Source organism: Drosophila miranda, chromosome 3 (genome assembly GCF_003369915.1).
Source record: "Drosophila miranda strain MSH22 chromosome 3, D.miranda_PacBio2.1, whole genome shotgun sequence".
NCBI lineage: Eukaryota > Metazoa > Arthropoda > Insecta > Diptera > Drosophilidae > Drosophila > Drosophila miranda.
The window spans coordinates 14000440-14016673 of record NC_046676.1 but is presented as its reverse complement, the minus strand read 5'-3'; the positions used below and the strand labels follow the sequence as shown (position 1 = coordinate 14016673).

The 16234-nt window shown below is 47.4% G+C and overlaps 1 pseudogene; it reads right to left on the bottom strand.

Moving 5' to 3' along the window:
• Positions 1 to 8830: 8830 nt before the first annotated feature.
• On the bottom strand, positions 8831 to 15378 carry LOC117187707 (annotated as a pseudogene).
• Positions 15379 to 16234: the final 856 nt, after the last annotated feature.

Genomic DNA, 16234 nt, shown 5'->3' with positions numbered 1-16234 from the left:
CGCTAACACCGAATAGATCTGTTATTTTTCAGGATTTTTTGGGTAGGTTATGGGAAGGGGAAGCCTTAAAATCATATGTATCTAGATCTAGCTATTCATCTACAACTGAAAATCGTATACTCACATTACGTATATATGTATGGTTAGTTTTAGTTTTGTTTAGGATTTACTTATAGTGGGTAGGGGGGTGTGTACAGTAGAGCATACTTTACCGAAAATGCCTCTTGACTACTCTAAAAATGCGTGGCATGGAATGGAGGGCAAGAGGAGAGAGCAGTGAGCAGAGAGATGATTTTAAACAGATGTACAAAGTGTATGTGTGGTCTTGATATGGAAATGGGAAAACAGAACACAGAGCCCCTTGGAAGGTACTCTTTTGTGAGAGGAAATGCATCATCAAAACATACATAAATGAGGATCAACAAAACATATAGGGTGCCATTAGTTAGATAGTTAGTTAGTTAGTCATGGGCGGGGACGGGGAAAATTATCCAGACTTGTATGAGATTTTCGAATTTTTTTTCTAGGATTAAACGTACATCTTAGTCAGCCAGTTACCTGTACTGTAGTATGTAGCCATCAGTTTGTATATATGTAAAAATGTTAATAAACTTATATTCTCATTTATGTATATTCTATCTTTTCTTAAATAATATGGCATATTATTATTTCTAAATCCACGCTTGCAGGAAAGAAATCACATGTTCAGTTTTTAATGTTTCTTAAAATTCCCTCCGATTTAATGGTATTTCCAGTGCTCTAAAGTATGCAGAAAAAATCTAATTTCGATGGTATCGATAACAATTGGAAAAGATGGTCACACTAAAAAGCACAAATTTCAATTTAAATTCCGGTCAAACTACCCCAATTTTGAAGAGAACCAGAATACATGCCGAGATCATGAATAACTCTAGAAATTATACACTGATCTCTGTATTTCCTATTCCTCAATCCAGAGCAACCTAACGGCTAACAGTACAAAATCATTTTATGTATATAATATAGCAAATTTTATTGTTTAGTTCTAAACAAAAACGAAATTAAATTCGTACATTAGTTGCTTGTTCAACATTTTCTTTCCGATTATCTTTTGTTTTTACTCTGCTCTGTTCGGATTCGTTTCCATTTTGAGAACCGTTTTAGTTGTTAAATGCATGAATTACATATTGCATCGTATTGCTATGCTACGGGCTGTTCTATGTTAGGTATTTATGTATGTATTTAAAGATTGATTGCAACGTGGAAGTGAGTGTATCCTAAAGATATGCTGAAGGAAGTTAATAAGTTTCTGGGTTTCGGTTGTTTTTGAGTTGCATAATTTTCGTTTTTATTTTCGATGCTTGCTCCGATCGGCAGCCAATCGAGGGATGCGGGGAAAGTTTCTTATGTGTTTATGGTTGTTTTATATAAATTTAAATTGGGGGAAATTGGAGTGTTTGACAACATTGTTTTTCTTTTTGCTTTTTTTGTTTCATTGTTTATGTTTTTATACCCGATACTCAAAATGAGTATTGGGGTATATTAGATTTGTGGTAAAAGTGGATGTGTGTAACGTCCAGAAGGAATCGTTTCCGACCCCATAAAGTATATATATTCTTGATCAGCATCAATAGCCGAGTCGATTGAGCCCTGTCTGTCTGTCCGTCTGTCCGTCCGTCCGTCCGTCCGTCCGTCCGTCCGTCCGTCCGTCCGTCCGTCCGTCCCCTTCAGCGCCTAGTGCTCAAAGACTATAAGAGCTAGAGCAACGATGTTTTGGATCCAGGCTTCTGTGATATGTCACTGCTACAAAAATATTTCAAAACTTCGCCCCGCCCACTTCCGCCCCCACAAAGAACGAAAATCTGTGGCATCCACATTTTTAAAGATACGATAAAACCAAAAACGCAGAATCGGTGAGGATGACCATATCTTCTACAGTGCAAAATCTGAACCAGATCGAATAATGATTATAGCCAGAATCAAGAAAACAATTTCATTCTTTCTCGCTCTGTCTCTCTCTAACACACAGGTTTCATGGTCGGTTTTGTCAATTGCAAAATATGAGTTCAAGGATCTCAGAACCTATAAGAGCCAGAGCAACCAAATTTGGTATCCACACTCCTGTGATATCGGACCTTGACCGTTTTGTGTCCAAATTTCGCCACACCCCCTTCCGCCCGCGCAAAGGACGAAAATCTGGGGCATCCACAAATCTTAGAGACTATTAAGGCTAGAGTAACCAAATTTGGTATCCGCACTTCTGTTAGATCTCACTATAAAACGTATATCTCAGAATTTCGCCCCACCCCCTTCCGCCCCCACAAAGAACGAAAATCTGTTGCATCCACAATATTGCACATTCGAGAAAACTAAAAACGCAGAATCATAGATAATGACCATATCTATCAGATTGCTGAATCTGGATCAGATCGGATCATTTTTGTAGCCAAAAGCAAGAAATCAATTTTCAGTGGCTACGCAGCGCCCGACGTCACGCTCAGACTGATTTTCTGTCTCTCTCTTTGTCGTGTCGTTTAATATTAGCGGCGTCTGCCGGAGGAGAGTTATACTGACTTAGTATCGGGTATAACCGTAGAGTTGCGGTGTCCGCAGCAACTCACAACGTTCCCCCTCGTTTGTCGTTATAAAATGTTGGTTTTGTTGGTTTACGTCGTTTATTTTGCTCTTCTCTTCTTCATCTCTTCTCCGTCCTATTCTCGATCTTGACCTAATAATTAACGCGTCAATTGCCCGAATCCTCGCTATCTAATGATTCATCCTGCACCGATGAGCTGTCGTCACCGCCGCCGCCGCCCCCACCACCGCCTCCTCCGCGCTTCGATGAAGGTGTGCCCGTGAGCCGGCTGGAGCTGAGGCCCATGCCGCCGGTGCGTCTAAAGGAAAGGGAGACATACAAGTTGCAGGATTAGTATCAGGGTTTACAATATATAGTAGAGGATGGTTCTGGGTAGACGTGCAGTGCATGGGGGAATACAAAAATAACAGAACAGAGGTTGGAGTTGCACGAACCAAGTTCTATTTAAAATAGGAGTTTGAACGGCATTAGTTCGCACTGTTGGATGATTTTGCTGTATGGTGTGTGGACGTTGACATGCAATGACTGCATCTTTCAAGAGGCGATGCAGTTACTGCACCGTCAAGTGGCCCGTGTGACACCAGCAGAAGGCTGTTACGCGCGGATCCCAGGCAAAACGCAGCCCTCCTCCCGCCCAACCGACCGAGGGGCGCTGCCGCATGACGCGCGGTGCGTAGCCGAACCAAACGCGAACATGCAAGAAAGATAGCTATTAGACTAACATTCGAGGAAAATTAGTACTAAACTTACTAAGAAACTAAGCATGCAATCAAAGTACAAATACCACTACAGTTACTAATTAATAGAAAGGTGTGTAAGGATTAATAATTTAATAAGAGGAAGAGAATTAGTGGTGGATATAATATGGTAGAGGGAATTATAATCCGAGCATAAGACCCTAAACGGTTCATGCAAGGAATAATTCGATCTACAAAGTGGAAGGAACAACGGTATAAAATTTCTAGTCAGTCTAATAGGAATCGTGAAGTTTATGCGGCTCAACAGATCAGGGCTGTCTATGTCACCCCTGATCAAGTTGTGCATAAATATCACACCAAGCATTTTTCTACGGTTAACTAAGGATGGGAGGTTTACTAATAGTAGTCTACTAGAGTAAGATGGGAGTCTTACACCCGCATCCCAGTTAAGGCCCCGCAGAGCAAAGAGTAAAAAGTTTTTCTGTACTGATTCTATACGGTCCTGGTGTACTTTGTACTGAGGGCACCATACACAGGAGCCGTATTCTAAGATCGGACGAACAAGCGAGGTATAGAGAGTCTTTGTTATATAGGGGTCGTCAAATTCCTTTGACCACCTCTTTATAAACCCAAGCACGCTCATGGCCTTATTTACCATGGTAGAAATGTGTTCGGAAAACTTTAACTTGGGGTCTAACATAACACCCAGATCATCCACCAGGGTAATTCTCTCAAGAGAACCACCAAATAGGGTGTAAGGAGCCAACAAAGGGCTAGAACGATGAAATGTCATAACTTTGCATTTCGAGGCATTAAGGTGTAACAAGTTTGCACAACACCATGACTGAAAGTTATTGAGATCGGATTGCAAGCGAGAATGAAATGAAATGTCCTTGTACTGGACACAGAGTTTAACATCATCCGCATACATAAGTACTCGAGAGTATGTTAATACTGAAGGTAAGTCATTAATAAAGAGTGTGAAGAGTAAGGGGCCTAGATGGCTGCCTTGTGGTACTCCCGAAGAAACCTTTACTGGGAAAGAGAGGGAGTTTTTGAAGAGGACTCTTTGAGACCTAGAACAAAGATAGCTAGAAATCCATCTCAGGAGGTTGGGCGGAAACCCTAAAAGGTCAAGTTTATGCGCTAAAAGGGAATGGTTTACAGAGTCGAATGCTTTACTAAAGTCGGTGTAAATAACATCCGTCTGTAAGTTACCTTGAAAGCCTTTAATAATGAAAGAGGTAAACTCTAACAAGTTCGTGGTGGTTGATCGCCGCCTTATAAATCCATGCTGAGTTGGAGATATAAGTGACTTGCAGAGATGTTGCAAGTGCGGAGTTAAAACCCTCTCAAACATTTTAGGAATAGCGGATAACTTTGCTATACCTCTATAATTTTTTGCATCAGACTTGCTACCTTTTTTATGGAGAGGAATTATAAACGATTCCTTCCAGATCGGGGGGAAGCAAGAAGAATCAATGGATAGGGTGAATAGTTTAAGCAAAGGTCCACACAGAGCCTCGGCGCAGTACCTGAGTACACAACCTGGAACCCCGTCTGGACCCGGTGAAAACACCGGCTTAACTAGTCGAAGATCATGAAGTAGGGAACATTCATTTAACAAGGGACTGAAAATGCCGTTCGACCTCGGTAAACAGTATGGGTACGGATGACCAGAGTAGCTTTCCTCAGAATAGGTGGTTTGGAAGAATTGGGCAAAAAGATCGGCAATTGCCTGATCATTATTTGCCGACGTATTACAAAATGATAGCGAGGATGGGTGTGCGGACGTTCTACGCTTACTGTTTACGAAGCTGTAAAACTGTTTAGGGTCCTGAGAAAAACGTATCCTGCATCGAGATAGGTAGTTCTTATAGCATTGAGCATTAAGAACTGAAAAGTTTGATCGAGCTAATACATAGCGAGAGTGAGAAGTAGGAGAACCCACTTCTTGAAATTTTTTATAAAGTCTTGATTTTAAGTTTTTTAGACTGGATAACTCTTTGGTAAACCAAGGGGGTTTTCCAGATCTAGTCGGACAAGAAAGCGGGACACAAGAATCGAAAAATGTGCCAAGAGCATTGTAAAAAATGTTTGTGCCTTTTATGATATCAGTGCACAAGTACAAAGCGGACCAATCAAAATCCCTAATGAGGTTATTAAGCTTCGCAAACTCGGCTTTACGAAAGCAGCGGACACGTTCGGGCAGCCTACTCGACCGATCCAATACAGTTGGTCCTATATCTACCGACACCTCGAAAGTAGGGTGGTAGGCGTCTTCAGGTATAGTGAGCGGAAGGGCTCGGGTTAACAACACTATGGTCGGATCCGATACAAAGCACAGATCAAGCAATCGACCCAAGGAATTATTCACATGGTTGACTTGAGACAGGGATAGGTCAAGCAAGCCGTCAACAAAGTCATGTCGTGACATGGGCACTAGGATACTAGACTCGTTTACCGAAGACCAAACAGTTCCTGGCAAGTTGAAGTCACCAAGAACTATCATACGATCTTTATCAGATAGCGAGGAAGAAACAGCGGTTAAAGCGGACAAGTGCTGCTCATAAATTGAAATATCCGAAGAAGGTGGGCTATACGAGCAAGTAATGAATATAGCGAAAGCGGGAAGAATCAGTTTTACACACAGGAATTCCAGTTCCTGTTGAACTTGGACTGTGAAGTGTTCCGACGTGAAGTAAGAGTCCACTGCAATTAGAACCCCCCCTGCCCGTCGAGACGAACGGTCCTTTCTAAAAGTTGTGTACCGACCTGCCAAAACCTCGGAACTAAGAATGTCCGGCTTTAACCAGGTTTCAGTAAACACAATAACGTGGGAAGCAAATGCAACACTATCCCGGAAAAGAATGCTGAGCTTACTACGCAAGCCTCTTACATTCTGATAGGTTACTAAAAGAGAAGTTAGTTTTTTGGAAAGGTGGAAGCAAGACGGGAAGTTGAGGAAGAGGAAGTTGAGGTTGAGGTTGAGGGTGGCACACTGGAAAGGTTTGGAAGGGATATGGGGGGCCTATTCTTCTTCTTAGCCTTAAACTCCTTCACCACCAAATGCTCCGGCCAAAATTTGGCGGAGCAAATGGTGTCAAATTGAGTTGGGGAGATGCTTATCTTAAACGAGGCTATCTCCCTGGCATAAGAGAAGTTAAATTTCTCCACCTTTAAACCCACGGCTTTTATTTTGCTTTGAATAAAAGCAATTACATCATTAGATGTGAGGTCAGGGGCCAGCCGTGAAACAAAAACTTGTCGTTTTGGTGGGACTCCCACCAGTGGTTTAGTCACCACAGGCCTAGTACCTGTGGTGGCAATATCCGGAGGTCCGGAACGTCTATTTACTGGTGGGATCGGTATAGACGGGACAACTAGCGAACTTGCGGACACCACGGATTGTATGAGATTTTCGATTTTTTTTTCTAGGATTAAACGTACATCTTAGTCAGCCAGTTACCTGTACTGTAGTATGTAGCCATCAGTTTGTATATATGTAAAAATGTTAATAAACTTATATTCTCATTTATGTATATTCTATCTTTTCTTAAATAATATGGCATATTATTATTTCTAAATCCACGCTTGCAGGAAAGAAATCACATGTTCAGTTTTTAATGTTTCTTAAAATTCCCTCCGATTTAATGGTATTTCCAGTGCTCTAAAGTATGCAGAAAAAATCTAATTTCGATGGTATCGATAACAATTGGAAAATATGGTCACACTAAAAAGCACAAATTTCAATTTAAATTCCGGTCAAACTACCCCAATTTTGAAGAGAACCAGAATACATGCCGAGATCATGAATAACTCTAGAAATTATACACTGATCTCTGTATTTCCTATTCCTCAATCCAGAGCAACCTAACGGCTAACAGTACAAAATCATTTTATGTATATAATATAGCAAATTTTATTGTTTAGTTCTAAACAAAAACGAAATTAAATTCGTACATTAGTTGCTTGTTCAACATTTTCTTTCCGATTATCTTTTGTTTTTACTCTGCTCTGTTCGGATTCGTTTCCATTTTGAGAACCGTTTTAGTTGTTAAATGCATGAATTACATATTGCATCGTATTGCTATGCTACGGGCTGTTCTATGTTAGGTATTTATGTATGTATTTAAAGATTGATTGCAACGTGGAAGTGAGTGTATCCTAAAGATATGCTGAAGGAAGTTAATAAGTTTCTGGGTTTCGGTTGTTTTTGAGTTGCATAATTTTCGTTTTTATTTTCGATGCTTGCTCCGATCGGCAGCCAATCGAGGGATGCGGGGAAAGTTTCTTATGTGTTTATGGTTGTTTTATATAAATTTAAATTGGGGGAAATTGGAGTGTTTGACAACATTGTTTTTCTTTTTGCTTTTTTTGTTTCATTGTTTATGTTTTTATACCCGATACTCAAAATGAGTATTGGGGTATATTAGATTTGTGGTAAAAGTGGATGTGTGTAACGTCCAGAAGGAATCGTTTCCGACCCCATAAAGTATATATATTCTTGATCAGCATCAATAGCCGAGTCGATTGAGCCCTGTCTGTCTGTCCGTCTGTCCGTCCGTCCGTCCGTCCGTCCGTCCGTCCGTCCGTCCCCTTCAGCGCCTAGTGCTCAAAGACTATAAGAGCTATAGCAACGATGTTTTGGATCCAGACTTCTGTGATATGTCACTGCTACAAAAATATTTCAAAACTTCGCCCCGCCCACTTCCGCCCCCACAAAGGACGAAAATCTGTGGCATCCACATTTTTAAAGATACGATAAAACCAAAAACGCAGAATCGGTGAGGATGACCATATCTTCTACAGTGCAAAATCTGAACCAGATCGAATAATGATTATAGCCAGAATCAAGAAAACAATTTCATTCTTTCTCGCTCTGTCTCTCTCTAACACACAGGTTTCATGGTCGGTTTTGTCAATTGCAAAATATGAGTTCAAGGATCTCAGAACCTATAAGAGCCAGAGCAACCAAATTTGGTATCCACACTCCTGTGATATCGGACCTTGACCGTTTTGTGTCCAAATTTCGCCACACCCCCTTCCGCCCCCGCAAAGGACGAAAATCTGGGGCATCCACAAATCTCAGAGACTATTAAGGCTAGAGTAACCAAATTTGGTATCCGCACTTCTGTTAGATCTCACTATAAAACGTATATCTCAGAATTTCGCCCCACCCCCTTCCGCCCCCACAAAAGACGAAAATCTGTTGCATCCACAATATTGCACATTCGAGAAAACTAAAAACGCAGAATCATAGATAATGACCATATCTATCAGATTGCTGAATCTGGATCAGATCGGATCATTTTTGTAGCCAAAAGCAAGAAATCAATTTTCAGTGGCTACGCAGCGCCCGACGTCACGCTCAGACTGATTTTCTGTCTCTCTCTTTGTCGTGTCGTTTAATATTAGCGGCGTCTGCCGGAGGAGAGCCATACTGACTTAGTATCGGGTATAACCGTAGAGTTGCGGTGTCCGCAGCAACTCACAACGTTCCCCCTCGTTTGTCGTTATAAAATGTTGGTTTTGTTGGTTTACGTCGTTTATTTTGCTCTTCTCTTCTTCATCTCTTCTCCGTCCTATTCTCGATCTTGACCTAATAATTAACGCGTCAATTGCCCGAATCCTCGCTATCTAATGATTCATCCTGCACCGATGAGCTGTCGTCACCGCCGCCGCCGCCCCCACCACCGCCTCCTCCGCGCTTCGATGAAGGTGTGCCCGTGAGCCGGCTGGAGCTGAGGCCCATGCCGCCGGTGCGTCTAAAGGAAAGGGAGACATACAAGTTGCAGGATTAGTATCAGGGTTTACAATATATAGTAGAGGATGGTTCTGGGTAGACGTGCAGTGCATGGGGGAATACAAAAATAACAGAACAGAGGTTGGAGTTGCACGAACCAAGTTCTATTTAAAATAGGAGTTTGAACGGCATTAGTTCGCACTGTTGGATGATTTTGCTGGATGGTGTGTTCCTAACATGCAGAGAGATGTACACAGAGGTGTGGTTGCTAGGTTTTCTTTGGTTTGGAGTGGTTTCTGGTTCACATTCACTGGGTCTGGGTCTGGGTCTGGGTCTGGGTCTGAGGATCTGACTATGGATCTTGGCCAGCAGCACTTACAGCGCCTACGAGAAAGAAGCGAAACGATTCGAAACCTAATGCAGACCCTCACAATTCATAATGAGTGCGGCATCCTTTTTGGGCGAATAGGCATTGGCCTTTTCGGTCTCGGCCACTTGGATGGAGCTTAAACCAAAACAATAAAATGTCAAAACAATATAGGAAGAATCTGAATCCCGGAAGAGAGCGAAAGAGAGACATAGCGCTAGAGACTTCCCCCTTCCGTCACAAAACCCTTGATCGAACAGGGATCTGCACCTACCGTAGTTTAGTTTTGAGTGAGTTGATCTCACGGTTCATGGCCTCCTGCGATTCAATCATATCCTCGCACTCGCGCTGGTACTTGCGCTTCTGTGTCTTCTCCTTCTGCAGTTCCTCCTCCGTCTCGTCCAGATTGCGCTTGAGCAATTTGATGCGGCTATTCAGCTGTGGGAGCAAAACGAATCCTTTAGTATAACCATCCCACAGTCAGGAACGGTCGGGCTGCTTACCTTATCCATTTGCTCCTTGTGCTGGTCGACATGTCTCCGCTCGTCTGCGATGTTCATCGTCAGCTCCTTGATCTTCTTGTCCATCTTGCGGTTGGCCTTCTGCTGCAGCAGTCGCTCCTTGCCCTCGCTCTCCAGCTGCTCCTCCAGATTGGCGATTTTGGCCTCGAGCGTGGCGATGGTGGCCTTCACCTTGGTACGTTGTGCCGTCTCAATCTCGGCCAGCTTGGCCTTCAGCTCCTTGTTCTGGCGCTCGAGCAGGGCGCGTCCATTCTCGTTCTTCTGCGAGTTGGACTTCTCGTTGGCTAGCTCGGTGGGCAGCTGCTCGATCTGCAGCTGCGCCTTGCGGCTGCGGTCGAGCAGAACCTCCGAAATGGACTGCTCCTCCTCCAGCTCCTTCTCGAGTGTGGCAATGCGGGCCTCCAGTCGCCGCTTCTCGTCGACCATCAGCGATCCCTTGCTGGAACTGTTGGCAATCTCCTCGGCAAGCTCGTCGCGCTCCGTTTCGGCCGCCCGTCGGGCCCGCTCCGAGCTGGCCAAATCCTCGGTCAGCTGTAATACTTCTGCCTCCAAGGCCTTGACCTTGCGCTCGGCCTCCTTGCTCTGCGCCTGCAGCTCCTCCTTGGCCGCCTTGGCCTCCTCGGCGTCGCGAAGCGCATCCTTGACTTGTGCTTGCAGCTTCTTGGCGTGCTTCAGGGCATCCTCCTTCACCTTGTTATGCATTTCCATCGTGGTCTCGATCTCCTTGAGGTCGCCCTCCAGCTTCTTCTTCGATGCCACGGCGGCCGTTCGCTGCTTGCGCTCCTCATCGAGCTCCGCTTCCAGATCGCGCAATTGCTTGACCAGTCCTCGCCGCTTCTCCTCCGCCCCTTCCTCCTTGGCCAGCAGGTCGCGCTCAAACTGGGAGCGCAGGGCCTGCATATTGACCTCGAGACGCAGCTTGGCATCCTCCGTCAGCTGGAGGTCGTCCTCGAGCTCCTCGTTTTGTGCTTTCAGCTCGGCCAGCTGCGACTCCAGGGCGCGCTTGGCCTTCTCAAGCTCGTGGACGTTCTTGTCGGCGGTGCCTTGGGAGTTGGCCAGGTCGTCTAGCTCGTTCTGGAGTGTCGTGCGCTTGTTCTCGAGATCTTCGATCTTGTCGAAGGCCTCGTCCAGCTCGCGGGACACCGACAGCACCTTGGTCTCCTTCTCGCGCGCCTCCCGCTCTGCAGTGTCGCGTTCCTGGGCGATCTGCTCTGATATGGCTTTCTCCTCGGCGAGGGTCTTGTCGAAGTTCTTCTGCTTCTTCTCCAACTCGAGCACCTATGAGGGATTGGGATTGGGATTGGGGATTAGCAAAGGGAGTCCTTCAAGGAATATGACGAGGGCCAGGGACCTACCTTCGTGCGTTGCGTCTCCAGCTCGATGGTGGCATCCTCTAGCTCCGATTGGATCTTCTTTTTGCTCTTGTCCAGGCGATCGTTCTGGGCAATCAGCTCCTTCACCTGTCGCTCCAACACCTCGATCTCCTTGTTGAGCCGCTTCTTGCCCTCCTCCAGCTCCTTGGCCAGGTCGGCATCCTCCTCAGCCTTCTTCTTGATCTCCTGCATCTGGCCGGTGACCTCGGCCAGTTTGCGCTCAAAGTTACGCTTGGCCTCCTCATCCTCCTCGAGCTGCTCCTGCAGCGCCTCCTTCTCGGACTCGATCTGGCGCAGCTTGGAGCTGAGGCCCAGTTTCTGGCGTGTCTCCTCCTCCAGCTGCTGCTGCGCTTCCGTCAGCTGCGACTCCATATTGCTGGCCGACTTGACGGCTGCCGATGCCTTCAGCTCGGCCTCCTCCAGCTGATTGGTGATATTCTCCGCCTCCTGCTGCAGCTTTGTGCACTTCTCCTGCAATTCCGATCGTGCGCGTTCGATCTCGGCCAATTTCACCTGCAAACAGAATCAGAATAGAGATCGTTCGGCCACCTTCTGCTTTCGCCACTCACCTGAAGCTCTGCGATTTGGGATTCGGCCTGCTTGCGTCGTCGATCGTTCTCCTGCCGGGAGCTGTTGACGCTGCGCAATTCGGTGGCCAGATCGGCGTTCTCCGCCTCCAGCGTACCCTTGGCCTTCTCCAGCACGGACTTGGCCTTGCGCAGGTTCTCCAACTGATCGTTGATGCCGTTCAGCTCCTGCGAGTGCTTGTGCCGCATGTCGGCCAGGACGCCCTCGTGGTTCACACCCTCTTCCTCCAGCGACTTCTTCAGCGTGGCCAGCTCCTGTTCGCGCTTGGAGCGCAGCTCTTGTTGGGCGGCCGTGGTGTCCAGGGAGTCGAGAAGCTCGTTCTTGAGTGCTTTGAGCTCCTCGCTGAGGTCGCGTCGCACCTTCTCGGCCTTGGCGCGGGCCGCCTTCTCGGCCTCGAGATCCTCCTGGATCTCGGCGAGCTGCGATTCGAGTTCACGTTGGGCCTTCTGGGCGGTGGCCTTGGTGGCGGACTCCTCGTCAATGCGCATCAGGGTCTGGGTGAGCTCCTCCTCGCGCTTCAACAGCTGCGCCTGCATCTCCTCCACTTGGGTGCGTCGCTCATTCAGCTGCTCCCTAAGGTCCGCCACCTCGGTTTCCACCTTTCGCTTGGTGCGGTCCGTCTCCTGGCGCTGCTGCTGATCCTTGTGCATGCGCTCCTCGAGCTCGGCGATGGTGGCCTCGTGCTTGGCCTTCAGTTTGGCCAGGTGCTTGGCCTTCTCCTCCTCCTCGGCGAGCGTCTGGGAGAGATCGTTGGCCCGCTCTTCGAGCAGCTTCTTCTCCTTGAGCAGCTTTTGGTTCTGGTCGTCGGTGAGGGCGAGATCCTCCTCGTGCTTCTTGATCTTCCCGTCCAACTGGACCTTCTCCAGCTGCAGCTTCTGGCGCGCGGCCTCCTCCTCCTCCAGCTGCTCCTCGAGGTCCTGGATGTGCAGCTCCAGCTTTTTCTTCTCACCGCCCAGGGCCAATACACGCTCCTCCTCCTCCTCGACGCGCGTCTCCAGCTCCTGCATCATGTCCTCCAGCTCCTGTTTGCGAGCCATCAGACGCGAGCGCGACTCCTCCGCCTCGGCGCACAGCTCAGTCTCGGCCTGCAGCTGTTCGGCGAGCCTGGTTTTCTCCACCAGCGCCTGCTGGTACTTGCGCTCGTACTCCTGGGTGTTCTTGGCCAGCGTGTCGAGCTTCTCGCGCACCTGCTTCAGCTCATCCTCCTTCTGGACGAGCTTCTCCTCCTGCTTGGTGACCTCCAGCAGGGGCTTAACCTTCGTGTAGAGGCGCCACCACTGCCAGTTGCGGAGCTTGAGGTAGGCGGCGCAGTTGCGCTGAATGATCCGGATGGCATTCAGCTGCTGGAGCCGCTTCTGGTAGTTGCGGCGGGCGAGGAAGCCGCGACAGAACGCCTGGAAGTTCACGATTAGGTCGGAGATCTTGAAGTCACGCTCCTCCTCGAGATGGGCGAGGACGCCCGCGCGGAAGAAGATCTTCGACTGACCGACTCGATACAGATTCGAGTCGAGTTCCAGCGCCTGGATCATCCTCTCGCAGGCCTTCTTGCCGTCCATGAAGCCCTTGGCGATGACGTTCGGAGTGAGCAGCTCGTACCGCTGGCGGAACTCCTGGAAGGGTATGCGATTGGGGAAGCCTTGGCGACAGATGCGTATGCCCTCGAGGACGCCGTTGCAACGCAACTGGTCGAGCACCAGGGGGGCATCGATCTTGCCGGCCCGCTTCTCGTGGCTCGGTATGATACAGCGCACAAAATTGGGATTCGTGTTGCGCAGCGTGTCCATCAGCTTCGCCAGCTGCTCCTTGTATAGGTGGGACACGGTGCGGAACATGCCCTTGCGGGTGCGTGCCCCGAACGTGGTGTCGGTCAGGGCCTGCTGTGCCATGCCAACGATCTCCGCATCCTTCCAGATGTTCACCACAAACGGATCCTGCGAGCCCTGCAGCAGCGACACAATGTTCTCGTTCAGCGGATCCATGTTCTTCATCAGCCACTTGGTCGCCGAGTAGTCCACCCGTCGGGCATAGTGGACGATGGCAAAATCGGCCACGCCCCGGAAGTCGGTCTTCATGAACTTCGGATGCATCGAGTGGGCCGAGACGAGCTTGTCGACAAACGTCTTGTCGGTGGCCTTGGGGAACCAGCACTCCTCGTCGAGCAGGGCCATGATGCCGCCCGGTTTGTCGATCAGGTCAATGGTGGGCTGCAGATCGAGCCCAAAATCAATGAACTTCCACTCGATGCCCTCGCGCTGGTACTCCTCCTGCTCTAGGATGAACATGGTGTGGTTGAAGAGCTGCTGCAACTTCTCGTTCGTGTAGTTGATGCACAGCTGCTCGAACGAGTTGAGCTCGAAAATCTCGAAGCCAGCCATGTCGAGGATGCCGATGAAGGAGGCCCCCTGCCGCTTGGTGCGGTCCAGCGACCGATTGATGCGATTCACCAGCCACTTGAACATCCGCTCGTAGCAGGCCTTGGCAATGGCCTCCACAGCGAACTCCACCTGCTCCTTGGTCTGGGCCTTGGTGACAAAGTCGCGGCCCACCTTGATGCGCGGCGTGAGGAAGGCCCGCGACATGTCCGTCACACTCAGGCCGAGCAAATGGGCAATCTTCTGGGCCACTGTGTTGTCGGGTAGCGTGGCCTGGTCGTTGTTGCGCTCCTGCCGGAACTTCATGCTTCCGAACAGCAGGACGGCGCTCACGATACGGAATATCGAGTTGAAGTCCTCCGAGGTCATGCCCATGATGTTCATCGACTTGACGGTGGCCTGGAACTCGGCATAGTCATCCACACCGGGCACTGGCAGGCCGCCGTTCGACAGGAATGCATACGACTTGACATCATCGAGTATGAACTTCTCGCGCTGCTCCGGCGAGGCGCCCTCCAGCAACTGATAGAAGATGTGGAATGTACGTTCGTCCTTGGCTTGGCGGATGGCCCGCGACTTCTCCAGCAGGTACGTCTCGATGTTGGCGCCCGAGATGAAACCAGAGGCAAATTGATCCGTATGAATTTGCCCTGCACAAAAAGGACCACAAATACAAGGATTACTGGAAGAGTCTCTATCGAAACGTGTGTGTGTGTGTGACTTACGAAACGCGATGAATTATCGTTCTTGACGGTCTTGGCATTGCCAAAGGCCTCTAGTATGGGATTCGCTTGCAGCAGTTGTTGCTCCAGTTCACCCTGAGTAGCGGGAGGACACAAGAGAATGGGATTATTGCAGGTTCTTCAGAGATCTAACGATGTCTAGGGTTAGCAACACAAAAAAAGCACAATGTACACATAGAAAACATGCAACAAACAATCGACAAGGACAAGGACAACCACATGCAGTTCTCAAAGGATTAATCTACGGAAAGCAAGCAAAAGACTACTCTAAAAATTGTACTGAACACGGGACAAAACTCCTCTACTCTGCCGTTCGGCGGCGGCGGCGATGGCTGCTCCAGCCGGTTGGATTCTTTTACCTCATTCTGATCACTCTCCATTGCTATATCGATATTCCGTTGATACTTATATTGTTTTTGTTTCTTGGTCACTATCTTGACGTTTAAGTATTTATTCGCTAACACCGAATAGATCTGTAATTATTCAGGATTTTTTTGGGTAGGTTATGGGAAGGGGAAGCCTTAAAATCATATGTATCTAGATCTAGCTGTTCATCTACAACTGAAAATCGTATATTCACATTACGTATATATGTATGGTTAGTTTTAGTTTTGTTTAGGATTTACTTATAGTGGGTAGGGGGGTGTGTACAGTAGAGCATACTTTACCGAAAATGCCTCTTGACTACTCTAAAAATGCGTGGCATGGAATGGAGGGCAAGAGGAGAGAGCAGTGAGCAGAGAGATGATTTTAAACAGATGTACAAAGTGTATGTGTGGTCTTGATATGGAAATGGGAAAACAGATCACAGAGCCCCTTGGAAGGTACTCTTTTGTGAGAGGAAATGCATCATCAAAACATACATAAATGAATTAGAAATAAAATATGGACAAGTGGGAGAAACCAGTCCCCTCATTGGGAGAAACATTAAAATTGGGTTAAACGTAATAGATAACGAAAGATAGGAGAGGATCAACAAAACATATAGGGTGCCATTAGTTAGATAGTTAGTTAGTTAGTCATGGGCGGGGACGGGGAAAATTATCCAGACTTGTATGAGATTTTCGAATTTTTTTTCTAGGATTAAACGTACATCTTAGTCAGCCAGTTACCTGTACTGTAGTATGTAGCCATCAGTTTGTATATATGTAAAAATGTTAATAAACTTATATTCTCATTTATGTATATTCTATCTTTTCTTAAATAATATGGCATATTATTATTTCTAAATCCACGCTTGCAGGAAAGAAA